The sequence below is a fragment of the Cnephaeus nilssonii genome (assembly GCF_951640355.1).
Source record: "Cnephaeus nilssonii genome assembly, chromosome: 9".
Taxonomy (NCBI): Eukaryota; Metazoa; Chordata; class Mammalia; order Chiroptera; family Vespertilionidae; genus Cnephaeus; species Cnephaeus nilssonii.
The window spans coordinates 28,755,114-28,769,814 of record NC_137080.1 but is presented as its reverse complement, the minus strand read 5'-3'; the positions used below and the strand labels follow the sequence as shown (position 1 = coordinate 28,769,814).

At 38.4% G+C, this 14,701-nt stretch overlaps 1 protein-coding gene across 19 annotated transcripts in view; it reads left to right on the top strand.

Moving 5' to 3' along the window:
- HIVEP2 (HIVEP zinc finger 2) overlaps positions 1-14,701 on the top strand; it is a 182,288-nt gene that overhangs the window by 37,000 nt on the left and 130,587 nt on the right. For 2 of the 19 annotated variants that reach the window (XM_079780247.1, XM_079780259.1), the window contains exon 2: positions 6,666-6,740. The exons of the other annotated variants lie outside the window; for them this stretch is intronic. The gene's annotated coding sequence lies outside the window, so the exon portion shown is untranslated. The remainder of the gene's footprint in view (positions 1-6,665; positions 6,741-14,701) is intronic. 19 annotated transcript variants of the gene reach the window in all.

The following is a 14,701-nucleotide window of genomic DNA, read 5'->3' as shown; positions in this document are numbered from 1 at the left end:
TGCATTAAAAGAGGCATAAACCAAATGAGATGGAAGTTCAGAAAAAAAGAGTACAACCAATTATAGGAACCAGGGAGGGTTTTATTTGAAGGCATGGTCCTTGAAGAATGGTTAGCATCTTTAGAAGCAGAGATGGGGTTGGGAGTTGGCATTCCACTGAAGAGAATGTTACAGATGAACGTAGGAGCATCCCATATGGCTGCCTTAGCGTTGACTATTACTAAACTTTCGAGGCACCGTCCACATAGACTCTGACATAAATGGTGCCCCCTGTAGTTGTGTAGCATAGTGACCATGAGTGAAAGCCAGGAGGCAAGAAACCTGCAGGGATATGATCAGAGGATCTTAGGGAGTATAGCCTGGACCATATTGTGATGGATCTTGAATGAGAGAGTGAGGTTGTTTTACCCCTTTCATTGGTGGTTGAATTAAAAGGCTTTTAAACCCTTTCAAATGCCGAGATTCTGTTTTCTCTGATTCAGTTGGTAAGAGAAAAGGAGGAAGATCTTTGAGCAGTGGAGTGGCTCAAAATTTCAGAAGATGATCGATCATAGGGTGAAATGAATTGAGAAGTTAATAGACTTCTGATGTGTATAGCATGATTCTGCTTCTTAAAGGCCATCCAAATGGAGTTGAGTAATATCTTGAACTGGTGCTTTGAGGGGTCACAGGCTTGGCCCCAAACCAGGCCCAGCCCACTCTCACCTTGATACCAACTTCACATCTCCTTCATCACACTAAGACTTCATTTCTTTGATCTCTCATGGGACATCCTTATTAATAAGCTTTGCTAGACTTTCAACTTCTGACTTCTTTCACCATTCGAGTCTTGTCTTGTCTCTCTCTATATCACATACTGTCTGCCTGCACTTTGGGAAATGGACCTTTTTGGATGGGCCATGAGCTTGGACTTGTCCTGTGAATTGCCTGTTGATCACAGCTGTTTGTTTTGGGGTTTTGACTCCCTTCTTAGGTCCAGCTCTAGGAATCAGGAGCCCAAGAAGGAGGCCTGTTATCAGTCTGTTGGAACAGGATAGGGGCAGAGTAATCAGGCTCAAACTACAGGAGTGAACATTCATTCATTCATTAAATGTTTATTGAGTGCGCTCCAGGTTAAGAACCAACTTTGTGTGGTTTCCCTGGCTGGTCCTGCTTTCATTGCTTTGAGCCTTTCTCCTTTCAAATTCTCTAAAATTTTAAGATTTTGTTCACAACAGCTGAGTCTCTCTGGGAATATCAGCAAGACTTCTGGTAGTGTTAGAAGGCGACAACCCGGGGACAGCAGCAGCTGGTTTTATTTTTGGTTTCCGACAGTCAGGTGTTTGTAAGTTGAGAAGTGACTGTATTCAAACAACATGACTTGTAGTATGTCATGAACTCCCGTAGAAATAATGGATGTGGCACAGTTAAAAGGATTTCAATATTCTAATTTTAGTGGCCATGTAATTTGGATCTAAATGGTCACAATTTTCCTAAAATTTCATTATGTCTACATATTCAGTTTTTTTCCCATTGTATTGTTTGTCAAAAGGATATGAAAATTTTTTTATTATGCATGGTCTCTATTTTCAGATCAGTTTCCATTTTCATTACAATTGTGCCAAAGTAAAAAAAAAAGTGCCAAACTAAAAATCTTCACTGCATTGTTTTTTATTTTTATTTTTTATTGATTTCAGAGAGGAAAGGAAGGAGAGAGAGATAGAAACATCAATGATGAGAGAATCATTGATGGGTTGCCCGCTACAAGCCCCACACTGGGGATTGAGCCCGCAACCCAGGCATGTGCCCTGACCAGGAATCGAACTGTGACCTCCTGGTTTACAGGTGGATGCTCAACCACTGAGCCATGCCGGACAAGCCTGCATTGTTGTTTTGGTTTGCATTTCTTTAACAGTTAGTGGGGTTTCTTTATTAATTATGTTTCTTTTTCTGAATTGACTTGTCATATTTTTTCTATTTACTAGTATTTTTTAAAGTTTCTGTGAGCTCTTTATATATTATAAATATTGTTATTTATACTTACTAGTAGTTCTAATATTTCTCAATGTGATTTCATTTCTGTTTTGTTATTTCATGTTTAACCATTTTAGCTTAGTCTCATCTGGTTTAACAATTTCTGATCAGGTTTTGAAGGGTGCTTTCAAACTTACTGAAAAGTAGCTGTCATAAGGGTAGTGTGGTTCTTTGCTTGTTATCATTAATGTTGCTGCTTCTTGGTCTACTATCAAGTGGTCTGCGTGTGTATAGACGTGTATATTCTAGAATCATATAATGATCAAACTAGAGGGGAATTATCAGTTTTACTTTTAATATTTAGAGGATCTAGTAAATAATATTTACAGGTAAATGTACATTTATAGATTAAGAGTTTAGAATGCAGATGGAAACTACATTCAAGACCTTCTGAATATAGTGAATCTGGTTGGTAAATGTATTTAACTTTCAGTTTTAATATAAAAATTGTTATATCTTATACTTATAAAGCACTTTAAAAACACTCTACGTTTGGAAACAAAAATTTTCATGTGTTTTTGAACCCTTATGACATTGTCTTCCAGTGTCTAAATTTTAAAATTTAAATATAATTTCAGAACTGTGTTTTCAAATTATTATCCATTTGAAAAAATCATTTTAGCAGCCTCTTAATGATTCTCTAAATTTTGTCTTGTTGTTGATTTTCTTCTTCTGATGCTCAGATTCTGTTATGTAACTGGGTATATACTTTTGGAATTTATACAGCATTTCAACATTCTCTTTTTAGTGGTTTAATTGATCTTATAATCATTAAAAATAATCTAAGTTAGCTGATAAATATTTAGTTTATTGGTAGATAGTTGAGCAGTATATTTCTCAAATGTATTTAGAGACAAGAATTCAGTATATCTTCTAATATTTCATACAGGGGAGAAAAAAATTTAAAAGCTAATGAAAGATAGTTTTCGTTAAGTAATTTCAGAAGATAAATTGTTATATCAAAATATTATAAAATAAGTGGGCAAGCAAAATAATCAAAACAGTTATTAAGAAAAGAGAATTAAGTTGGTTTTAGGAGGAGGAGTCAAGCCAGTGTGTGCTTATGACATATCAACCTACTCTTCTGCTCAGCGAAATAAGCCAGTCGGAGAAAGATAAATATCATATGATCTCACTTATATGTGGGATATAATGATCAACATAATTTGATGAACAAGAATAGATCGATCTAGAGACAAATGGTAGGGGAGGGGGGGGTTAGAGAGCAACCAAAGGACTTGTATGCATGCATATTAGCATAACCAAGGGACACAGACACTGGGGCGGTGGGGGCTTGCTCCGGGTGGGAATGGCTGGGGGGGGGGGGGTCAATTGGGGAAAAAGGAAACATATGTAAAACTTTAGACAATAAAAAAGTAAAAAATTTTAAAAAAGATATGAAAACCACAGTTTGTTGATGGTTACCTAACTGATAAATAATGGTATGGGAGGCAAAATTGCACTGATCCAATTTGAAAGGCTAAGAATGAAGTTTGGGGCAAGTTAGGATTGACAGATGAGAACAAATGAATAACAAACTATTTTTACAGAATGTTATGGATTTGACTTTACACTTAAAATGTCTCCAGTATTGCTAGAGAGTTCTTGTATGTATCTTTTTCTTTTGAGAGATAAGAAAGGGTATTTTCTCTACTTTGATCACATGATCAATTTCATTGAGTTGCCTTACTTTTATAAGAAAGAAGGTAGGTAACTAATATCTATAGTGAGTTACTATTTAAAACTACACTATTAGGAAATGTATCTGTTTTGATGGGGTTTGGAATGAAATATGTCATTCATCTCTGATTATGCACCTACTGTATTTTCTCATAGGTTTTATTTTGTCTTTCAAGTTTAGTTTCAGCTGAATAATAGATTTACAGAAACATATCAAATACAGTACTTAAGGAAAGTATATGGGACACTGTGATCTTTTTACTTTAGCATTTTTCAAAATGTTAATTACCAAGTTTTCCAGGAAATTATTTTTAAAGAGAAGTGCATAAAGGGGATTGACAAATCATATTTGGGAATAATTAGTACATAACAGATGGAAAACAAAAGTAGAACATGTGCCTTCAAATTCATGTATATAATTTCCTCTTTCTTCATTTGGAGATACTTGTCAAATATACTAGTTGAAACTCAGACAGGGCCAATCAAGCTTGTAAGTTTAAAAACTAGTAGAAGTCTAAGCTTTTTATTGGTCTGAGCTTTTGCATTTATATTTATTCTCAAGTGAGAGAGCTTGAACAGTGTTTTGCTCAGCTCTCGTCTCTGTCCTCATTCCCCAACACCGTGCTGTCACTCTGTCTCCTTGTAATATAGCAAAATGACTGATCAGTGTCAGGACATTTCAGTGGAACAGATAGTTAGAGATTCATTTAAAGTAGCAAAGTGTCACTGAGACATGCTTCAGTGTTAGCTCTTTTTCACTTTGTTTTGGTGGAATAATCAGTAATAAAGCAACAAAGGAATGAAATAGATGAGAGAAATGGGTATTGTGGACTCAAAGAAGGCGTTACTGATAATACTTTCTTTAAAAACGAGTACCAACCACCATAGCATCGATTTCACCTTTTGTTTTGTTCCCTTAATTAATTTCAGATACCAGAATCAGTATGTGAATGAGTGGGAATCACTGGAGTCAGTTGCCTTGAGCTGAGTATCGAGACTCCAGATAAGAGAAGTCTCCGAGTCTTGGTACTCTGTATGCGAAGGACAATGTTTAATTTCAGAATTTCTTGAATTTACTTTTGACAAGAAAGCTCCCAAACCTGTAAATTATTGTTATTGTTGTTACTAAGTGGCACGGATGAGAGGTTGAACTTCATAAGTAATTGTTTAAATTACATCGTTAGTCAACAGCAAAGGCAGATCTGTTGAAAGTATCTTCTCTGGACTAAAAAAAGGTGTATTTTCACATCATTGCTTGAACTGTCTCCAATGGATGATTACAGTATCCATTGGGGGTATAGTGCTTATGGTTCGATAGCCCAATGTGTTAAATTCTGTGCCTGGGTGATGTTGTGTTGTGCAGTAGTAAAATTCTGCAAATTATTTACAGTCAAGAGGGAAACACTGGAGAAAAGAGCTGTTTCCTGCTCCCAGTTTTACAACAAGGGAATACTGTTAAAGGTTCCAAAGTAGCTTCAGTGGTTTAATAGTTTAGATATTCCACTCCTTCTCCCCCCTCTCTAACATCCTGTTTCATCACAAATATTTATCATTTTACTCATCATTCTCTACCCGCCTGTGGGCTGTTGTGGTTGCTGTCACCCAGCCAAGAGGCTGGGGAATGCCTATCCACAAGCGGCATGGGGCATCTGCCCAGGGTGTTCACGAGGTACTGTAACCAGCTAACACTGAGCTGTCGACATTGTTGTGCCATGAAATAGATATAGAATAAGCCTATTTAAATAATTGCCAGAATCATCAATAATAGGAAAGTTGTGGCTAGTCATAGTGAAAATATACATACTATTTGTGGTAAGAAAAAAAGAGAAGTCTACAGCATGTGGAGATGTCATTCTGATGGGTTTTGGAAGCTTCAAAATCAAAGGAAAAGAAACATGACTGTATAAACAAAATTGTTACCTACAAAGTCTGGTCTATTTGAGTGCTTAATTAATGGTTTTTAAGGATCGTCTAGTTTTACTGAGATGTTCAGTTAATATTAATTGGCTGCTCACTTGAAAAATATTTAATGTAATATAACACAAAATACAGCATGATATATAATAATATAGCGTGCTGTGACATACTCCACTTACTTTTAGAAGGGATGGGCATTTTTGAAGAGTATTGGCCAGGAATTTTATAGACTGGACTTATGGGCTTTAGGAAAGAAGACCACAAAGATGAGATGCCCTTCTCATTGCCTTGTATTATGGGATATGTACTGTCAATATAATTGATCGCTGGAGATAGTAACTTGGGACACTTGGTTATTAAGGTAGAGTCTGCTTTTCCTACCGTGAAGTTACTACTTTTCTCTTCCATATTCTTTTTTTAAAAAAATATATTTTATTGATTTTTTACAGAGAGGAAGAGAGAGGGATAGAGAGTTAGAAACATCGATGAGAGAGAAACATCGATCAGCTGCCTCCTGCACACCCCCCACCGGGGATGTGCCTGCAACCAAGGTACATGCCCTGGACCGGAATCTAACCTGGGACCTTTCAGTCCGCAGGCCGACGCTCTATCCACTGAGCCAAACCGGTTTCGGCGCTCTTCCATATTCTGTACTTTGGAAGTCAGCTCACATTTAAAGGGAGAATAATGAAGCTTTACCCCTTGAGGGAGAGAGTATTTATCAAATTAATTATTTTTTTATATGGACACATGGATATATATTTTATTCTTGGGGTTATCCTCCAGTGCCATCACTATTTATTTTGTCACTCAAACTAATTTTTAATTTTTTAAATTTTATATTGCTTTTCTTTCTCATATTACATGGAGTTTGGTGCAGTGTGCATTACTCATCTTTTTGGCCTCTTCCTCCTCCATGTGTTTGCATTCTCATTCTTCAAATTATTAGATTCACTTTTGTTGTTCCAATGAGCACTTAAGGTCATTTTTATAGTCAAGTTTTAATGTATGCACTGTGCAAGGAGAAGTCATAATACAAAACTTCTTGTTAGCAGATTGGTGAATTGACCTGAAAAACTGAGACTCAAGATTATGAGAATGTGTGACTAGGAACAAAAACAGATTTCCAGGTAGGAAATCAAAATCTTTTTCTTTAACTCCTTTGCACTTGATTTTGTAGAAATACAATCATCATTTTCTTAGGAGTGAAAAATTCAAAAAGGAGGGTTGGCAACAAGATTGAGGTTGCATTAGGAAATCACTTTGTGTTCCTTTTTAGATTCTTTACTTGATTTTAAAAATAAGATAATAGCTGAGCTTTGAAATAAAACCTCAGAGGAACTTGCAGAAGTATATCTATATTTCCAAAAGTATTGTAGATATGATTTTGATTGTTGAGGCCTCTTTGAAAAAGTATTCATCAGAGTATAAATACCATTAAGATTTATCATGCCAGAGAAAACAGCTACTGGTCATAGGATGTTTTATTTGTTTCACAAAATATTTACTAAGTATGGATTGATTTATATTTTGCATTTCTCATGAATTCCTCTAAGATGTGATAAGGTCACAAAGTCTCTGTAAGCAGGGAGGGGCCCCAGAAAGGAAGCTCACAGAGCACACATGTCATCAAGTTTCTGCATTCTGATTTTACAAAAACAAGAATCAGTTTGCCAGCAGCTTCCACTGTGGTAATCTTACAAAGAGTAAGTCTCAAAAAAAAAAAAAGAGTTTATGTGAACACAGAGACAAGCAACTGAAAATCTGAAATATAGTGGAGTTAATATTATGCAGTGATTCTTACCTCTGCTGTTGGAAGTGTAGAAGCAGTGTGATCCCTCCATCTAACCTACAGAGGTTTCAGCTCCATGGCAACATGAAGAACCTATTCTGTCAGAGGATGTGTATACACAAATGCATTCAAAGCACGGGGTTGGAAGTGAGTTGGATTGGGTGGGGTGGAGGGGCGTGGACCAACTCTCCAAGTCTTGCCCACACATTTTTATTTGTGGATTATAATAAGGCCTTTGTGCATGGAGGCCAGATAGAAGTTCATGTCAGCTGCCCTCTGGTCTTTTACATGATCTAGCTGCATCATCCACCTCCCTTCTCTCTCCAGAAAGGAAGCAAGAAAAGACAACTAAAGAATGCTGGTATTAGAAAAATGCTGTTGCCCCTTTCTCTATTTTTAAATGTCAACACAGTTATTGCTCTTCTGTGTGTCTCTAGGGGGATTTGGCTGCTTCTTTACACAGTCGTTTTCTAGGGAAGGCCTTTTAATTGTAGCCTTCATGTAGTGTGGGGGCTCCTGAAAGCTGTAATCAGCTTCCTCCTCTGGGGGAAGGAGTGCTTTCTGTTGGTCATCTGGTATCCTGCCTTCTACTTAAGGACCCAGGGTGGCGTGGAGTGATTGGTGAATTAAGTATTCCTGCCCGAAATTACTTGGCCTCTGACTCAACTCTGACAGTTAAGGTTCCTTGTCTCCCTTATGCTTCACAGCCATGCCCATCTCCATCAGTCCTGCCTGTCCTTTGCTTAGTTTTACGACTTTGAAGAGATAACCTCATGGCTTGACTATTTATTATATGTCTATGTTCCTGTCCTGCATTTTAGGAATGATAGAACAATCGGAAAAAAATGTTTATTTTTGCTGTGCTCCAATTAGGTTGATCCAGTGGATAAATCAAATGTTTTGTTTTGTCCTGGTTACTTCTGAGAAGAATCTTTAATAAGTCTGAGACCGTTTTTGTACCATCTAAAATTTGAGGTTGAATAAGAATGGTTAGCTACTACGGTACACTTGGTTCAGAGATTAGGGATCTAAGAAGTGTCCTCTTTGATACAGTCTTTACCCTTTGCTTTTACCCCTGAACATAATCTCTGCCCAGCATCATAGGTAGCTCCATTGGGGGTAGGAGAAAATTATTGATGAGAGGCCCAAGGATTTTATGTTTCTGAGAACACCACTTACACAACAGCTAAGGGTTGTTTTCTGCTTATACTTTGAATTACATTCATCATTTCTTCACACAACGAAATGATACATTTCTCCTTTTACTTTTTCTGCTTGAACACTCTTTGGATTTACTCTTAGAAGTAAATGATCTGTGACTAAGATTATATATACCCACATACCATCAGTTTCATTGATTGATTAACTTGTTCAACTGTTTTTGACTTACTTTTGTGTGCTGGTTTGAACATGGGAAAAAACCCAAACACGGGTGTGTGTCTACCTCTGAAGAGCTAATGTTCTGGAAATTAAGTGTAGACAGCAAAACGTGGCAATAGATTGTGAGATGGGCTTGAGAGAAGGGCCCATAAAGCCTGGCTGTGACACAAAAGGGATGTAGTTAGCTCTGCTGAGGGGCTTTGAGTAGGAGTTTGCCTGGTACACAGCCCTAGGAATGGCTTTCTATGGCATAGAGCCCTGATATACAAAGGCCTAAAGGAAAACAGCAATGTGCTTTTGTGTGCAGTACATCTTTGTGTGGCTGGATTACAGGGTATACGGAGAGGAGGAGTGAAGGCTACAAGGGAAGGATCTGGAATACCTGGCAGGAACCAGATCAAGGAGGGCATGCCAGTCTGGTATGTTGGAACTTTGTTTTGTAGGCAATGAGGAGAAACATGTTGAGGTTTGTATTTTACAAGGGATTCTCAGGCAGCATAAAGAGAATGAATTAGAAGGACCCAAACCTGCCGTGGGAGACATGATTTTCAGACAGTTATAGCCATCTTCAAAAGAAAAACAGAGGCCTGAACTAATGCTGTGATATTCAGAATAGTGAGCACAGGATGGATGGTTAAGCTTAGGAAACTGTACTACTGACTGAGTCCATAGAAGGTTGAGGGAAAGAAGACAATTCTCAGGACTCAGTTGGACGACCAGGTGAATAGGGAAGACACTGTCCAGGATGAGAAACACAGGAAGATGAGCAGGCTTTAGAGAAAAGGAATGACTTACGTCTTAGATTTGTTGTATCTGCGGTCATATGTGGTCTGTGGAAAGGACACTGGTTTCGGGTAAGAAAAACATGAGTTTCAATATTACTTCTCCAACTTACAACCTGTGTATTTTCTGGTACATTACTTAACCTCTGGGATCCTTAGTTTCCTGGTCTGTAAAATGGGGGTAATAATTATTAGCTTGCAGGCCACTGATGAGGAGTAAACGAGATAATCTGTGCAAAGCTCCAGACTCATAGCCTGTTATTAAATAAAGGGCAGATTGCTATCATTGCAATGTCCTGTGGGCAGATGTCCAGGCCTGGAGCCCAGCAGAGAGGCTGAAAATGCAGACTCTAGAGTCAAGAGCATAGAAGAGTACAGAATACATCGGTGGGGCTGAGGTGGCATGCACACTCACTTGCACTCATTTGTCCAGAATCATTGGTTGAAAGCCAGTGTGTGCAAAATTCTGTGCAAGAAATAGGGAAGAAGAATAAACTGACCATGGCCTTGGGAAGTAATAATGATAACCTTCAGATGGCTCAGCAGAAGTAGCTCTATCTTTGTAGCTGATCTTCCGCAGACACTTTGAGTAGGTGATAGAGGAACAGATAGTGGTTTTTAGGATGGATAAACTGAAGGACAGCTGACAAATGATTTGGGATGCTGGCAAGTGATTCATAGTGGGATCTAGACAGGATAGTGAAAGAAACCAGGAAGAGAAGGACGAGGGTGAACTATTGGAAGGGAGGAGTTGACGAATTGGGTGTCTCTTTGAGGCTGATAACAATAGAGTGTGAATGTGACAGGTTAGATGATGTGACAAGATTGATTAAAGTAGCTGACCGACCATATTGACCAAATAGATCTGATTTCCCTATAAGGTTTAATGGAAAATAATCAAATAATTTAGAAAATAACCTTTTAAAAGAGATTGCATTTTGAGTTTTAACTTATCTCCTACATTATTAGTCAATAACTATTTTTTTATTAAATGAAGACTTTTGAATAAATTTCATTCGAGCATTTTTATCTAATATCAGCCATTGGTTCTTAGTTGATCCAATAAGATTGATTTCAGATAATGAGGGTAAATATAAAGACCCAAAGGGTCAGGCTTGAAACAAAACTAAAATGATGGAGATAACAATCTGTTGCATCAGCACCCTTAGCTGAAGCAGGTTGGACATGTCTCTTTATGGGCGATTACATTTGGTGTCTTCATTCGATCTATTTGGAGTCCTCATTTGATCCAAAGCACATTTGTTGTGTTTTCTCATTTCTACACACTGAAATAGATAATAGAGTGTGTTAACATTTTTGGTTTAAATAGGAATTATAAAGAGTGAAGTTTATGTTTTCATAAGATTGGCATATACATATTGCTAAATAAAGAAGGCTTCATAGAACAAGTGTTTATAGGAATTGGCAGATTGAAAATGCTATGATTTATTCCAGTATGTATAGAATTCACCTGAGCAGCTTACTGAATATGTAGATTTTGGGATCCATCCCTGGAGGTGATGATGTAGTTTGACTATAGACTCAACTTTGAGAAACTTACATTAGAGCTTCTAGCTACAGTACTGGGCACCAACCTAAGTCATTGTGACAAAGAAACAAGGAAGGGAAAATAGAAAAGAAAAAGCTATGAGAAAATAAGATGGATGAGGGCAAGAAAAGAGACAAAAATTTAAGTCCTACAAATTCCTATGTTTTAAAAGGCAAAACTTAAGGATGCTAGATAGAATCACAATAATTTTAGCATTACAAATGAAAAACAGTGTGAAGTGTACAAGATTGCATAGGAAAAACATGAAAAATCCATGAAGAGTTCTATTAAGACCTCTGGCTATGAATTCAAACTCTTAAGCATTAACATTAAAATGTAGCTATAGTTTTTTTTCAACAACCTTTTAAATTGTAATGTGATGGGTGTACTACTTGTGATAAGTTTTGGTCATGGAACAGAACTATTATTATAAACAATTTAATTGGATTATTTTATTTTCCTTCTGAATATCAGGTCATGCCAGTGAATTATCAAGGCAATGTTCAGTCTCCAACATGGTTTACTACTGCTGCCTAAGGTTGTTGTGGAGATTAAATGAGGTCAGGATTCTGGATGCCAGAGCCCCTGGGTTCAAATTATTGCTCTTCCGCTAACTCTATACCCATGGGCAAAGTAATGTGACTCACATTCCTCAGCTGTGAAATAGGAAAAATAGTAGTGCTGACCCACAGAATTGTTTCCAGGAATAAGTAAATTAGAAAATGTGAAGCACTTGCAACAGTGCAAGGCACATTGTAAACATTCAATACATGTTATCCTGAAACATAACTTCTGTTGTCAAGTTCTCTGTTAAAAGTAGAAGTACGTAAATTAAAAATATGATTATTCAAAGTAGGGACATACAAATATGTTTATAAAGTTACAGTTTATGGCTATTCAGTGGAATCATTGAACATCTACTAAGTGCAATAAGAACACCTGGTGATCTACAATCACGTGTAAGATGTTCAACTTTGGACAGTTATCCTATTGACTTAGTTTTTTGGGTAGATATTATGCTATGTTGGAAAATAGCATGGAAGTTACTCAAAACTATACTTTCAGCACAAGTAAAAGTCAGTTCATGAAGGACAGAAAGGGATGCTAATACTATATTATATCTTGCTATATTTTTAAGTATAGCAGATCACTCAAGAAAAGATGGATGGAATGAAGATATGATATTAGAAAAGCTGTATATTCAAGAGCTGACTCTACTGTTTTCAAATTATGTAGCTATAGGCAATTGACTTAACCTATGTTTCAGTTTCTTTCTTGATGAATAGGTTGATTAAATGAGCTAATGTTTATGAAGACGCTTTAAGAACTTAGGCATTTGTATGTGTTTTTTTTTTTTTATGATTTATATTATACTAGAGGCCCGGTGCACAAAATTCATGCATGGGGGGTTGGTGGGGGAGGGTCCCTCAGCCTGGCCTGCACCCTCTACAATCTGGGATCCCTCTTGCACTCTGGAACCACTGGCTCCTAACTGCTTACTTGCCTGCCTGCCTGATACCCCTAACTACTCCCCTGACAGCCTGATGGCCCTAACTGCTCTCCCCTCCTGGCCTGATCCCCCTAACTGCCTATCTGCTCTCCCCTCCTGGCCTGATCCCCCTAACTGCCTATCTGCTCTCCCTTCCTCTCCATGCCCTTTGGACCCCCAGTGCAGGCATGCTGAGAGCTCTCCACCACGGCCTTGCCCCCCATCCTGATTGGTCTTACATGACGGTGTCCCGGCCAATTTGCATATTCCTCTATTAGTATAGATAGGGCTTGTGGATTTCTGAAGATCTATGACTCCAAAACAAACACTTAGAATAATGTATAGTTTTAATAAGGTTACAGGAAACTATATTATTTTCTGTTGAATTACCTGTAGATCAATAATAGATAGGCAACTTGCTGCAGAGGTAGGACCAAAAAGAAAAGAATCATAGCTGGAAGGTCACAGAGGGCAGAGAGGTTACATGACTGATCTAGGGAAACAATTAATAGCTGTGGAATAGGAACTGGACCTCAGGATTCTTCCCACTGCTTTCCATGCCGCTCCCTATTTCTCAACTGAGTGGACGGAGTATAGGCTTTGAAGTCAGACCTGAGTTAAAAATCCCTGCTCTATCACTTACTACTTGTAACTCGGACCAATTACTAAACCTCTGTGAGCCTCCTCCCTCATCTGAGAAGGGAGTAGAATGACTTGCCTGGCGAACTTGTGTACACAGGAGATCATGTCTGTAAAGTACCTGCCCAGCAACTAGCTAGTACATTCTTTTTCTTTTTTTTTTCTTTTAAATATATTTTATTGATTTTTTTACAGAGAGGAAGGGAGAGGGATAGAGAGTTAGAAACATCGATCAGCTGCCTCCTGCACACCCCACACTGGGGATGTGCCTGCAACCAAGGCACATGCCCTTGACCGGAATCGAACCTGGGACCCTTCAGTCCGTAGGCCGACGCTCTATCCACCAAACCAAACCGGCTTCGGCACATTCTTTTTCTTGTGACTATACATTGCCCAATTGCAAGACTTGGATTGCATGCTTGCTGAATAGGAATAGTAATACAACTAATAATGGCCATTGTTGAACTGAAGGGTTCTGTGTGCCAGGCCCTGTTCTTGATACAGTACATGTATGATTATCTTGTTTAATTTCCAAAACATCCTGATGAGGTAGGTATTACTATAGTTGCCACCAAAGCTCTGGGAGTGTAACCAACTTGCCTAAGGTCACCCAGAGAGTGTGGTGGAGCAGGTTTATGAACCTGGCCACTTGTGACTCCAGATCCCACTTCCCTAGTTACTGGATTATTCCTGTTCCTCCCTGGCCAGTTTAGGGATGTGGGGCAAAGAATGAAAGGACTAGTTGTTTCAGGAGAGTTGTTTTGTGAATGGGGTGAGTGTTTGCTTTCAGAACCTTCCCCATTCCGGTAGACAATATTGGAAGGGGCCTGCAGTCACCCATCATGCAACCTCTGAGTGTGTCTCGAAGCCTCACAGAGCTCCACTTCCCTTTTGGAGTGCAGTTATTATACTTGTAAGGCTTGTAGTGAGTATTTAAGTGGGATAATAGCTGTAGAGCACAGCCCTGGTAGCCATTGTCTTCTCAAATCTCTCCTCCTCCCTTCTTAGTAGCAGACTAGCACTGAAGACAGATCCTTGGGGACACCTGCTTTCCTTTTACATTTAAACCAGTGGGGTTCTGTTATGCAGCAATCCCATTTTTAAAAGCAGTGATGTTATTTCATAGGATATGACCATCGATTGCATGAAAGTATTGCTCACATATCTGTTCATTGATCAATTTTATACGTTGGATAGACTGCGTTCAATGAAGATAGGTACATCACATCGGTCTTTTCATCGATTTGCCTTCTGTGTCTGGCTATGTGCACTTAGCTCACAGTCCCTTTAAGAACCACTAGCCCTCAGCAAAAATAACCTAGAGCAGCTCAGGTTACTGCCAGGCTCCAAAGACTCTTCAGGGGGTCAGGTTGCTTATTTCTTTGGCAGCTACCTCAGCAGAGATGGAGGAATAGCTTTACCTCTGCCAGCAGAGGGGGTCCCTGTGGATGTGGGCACCA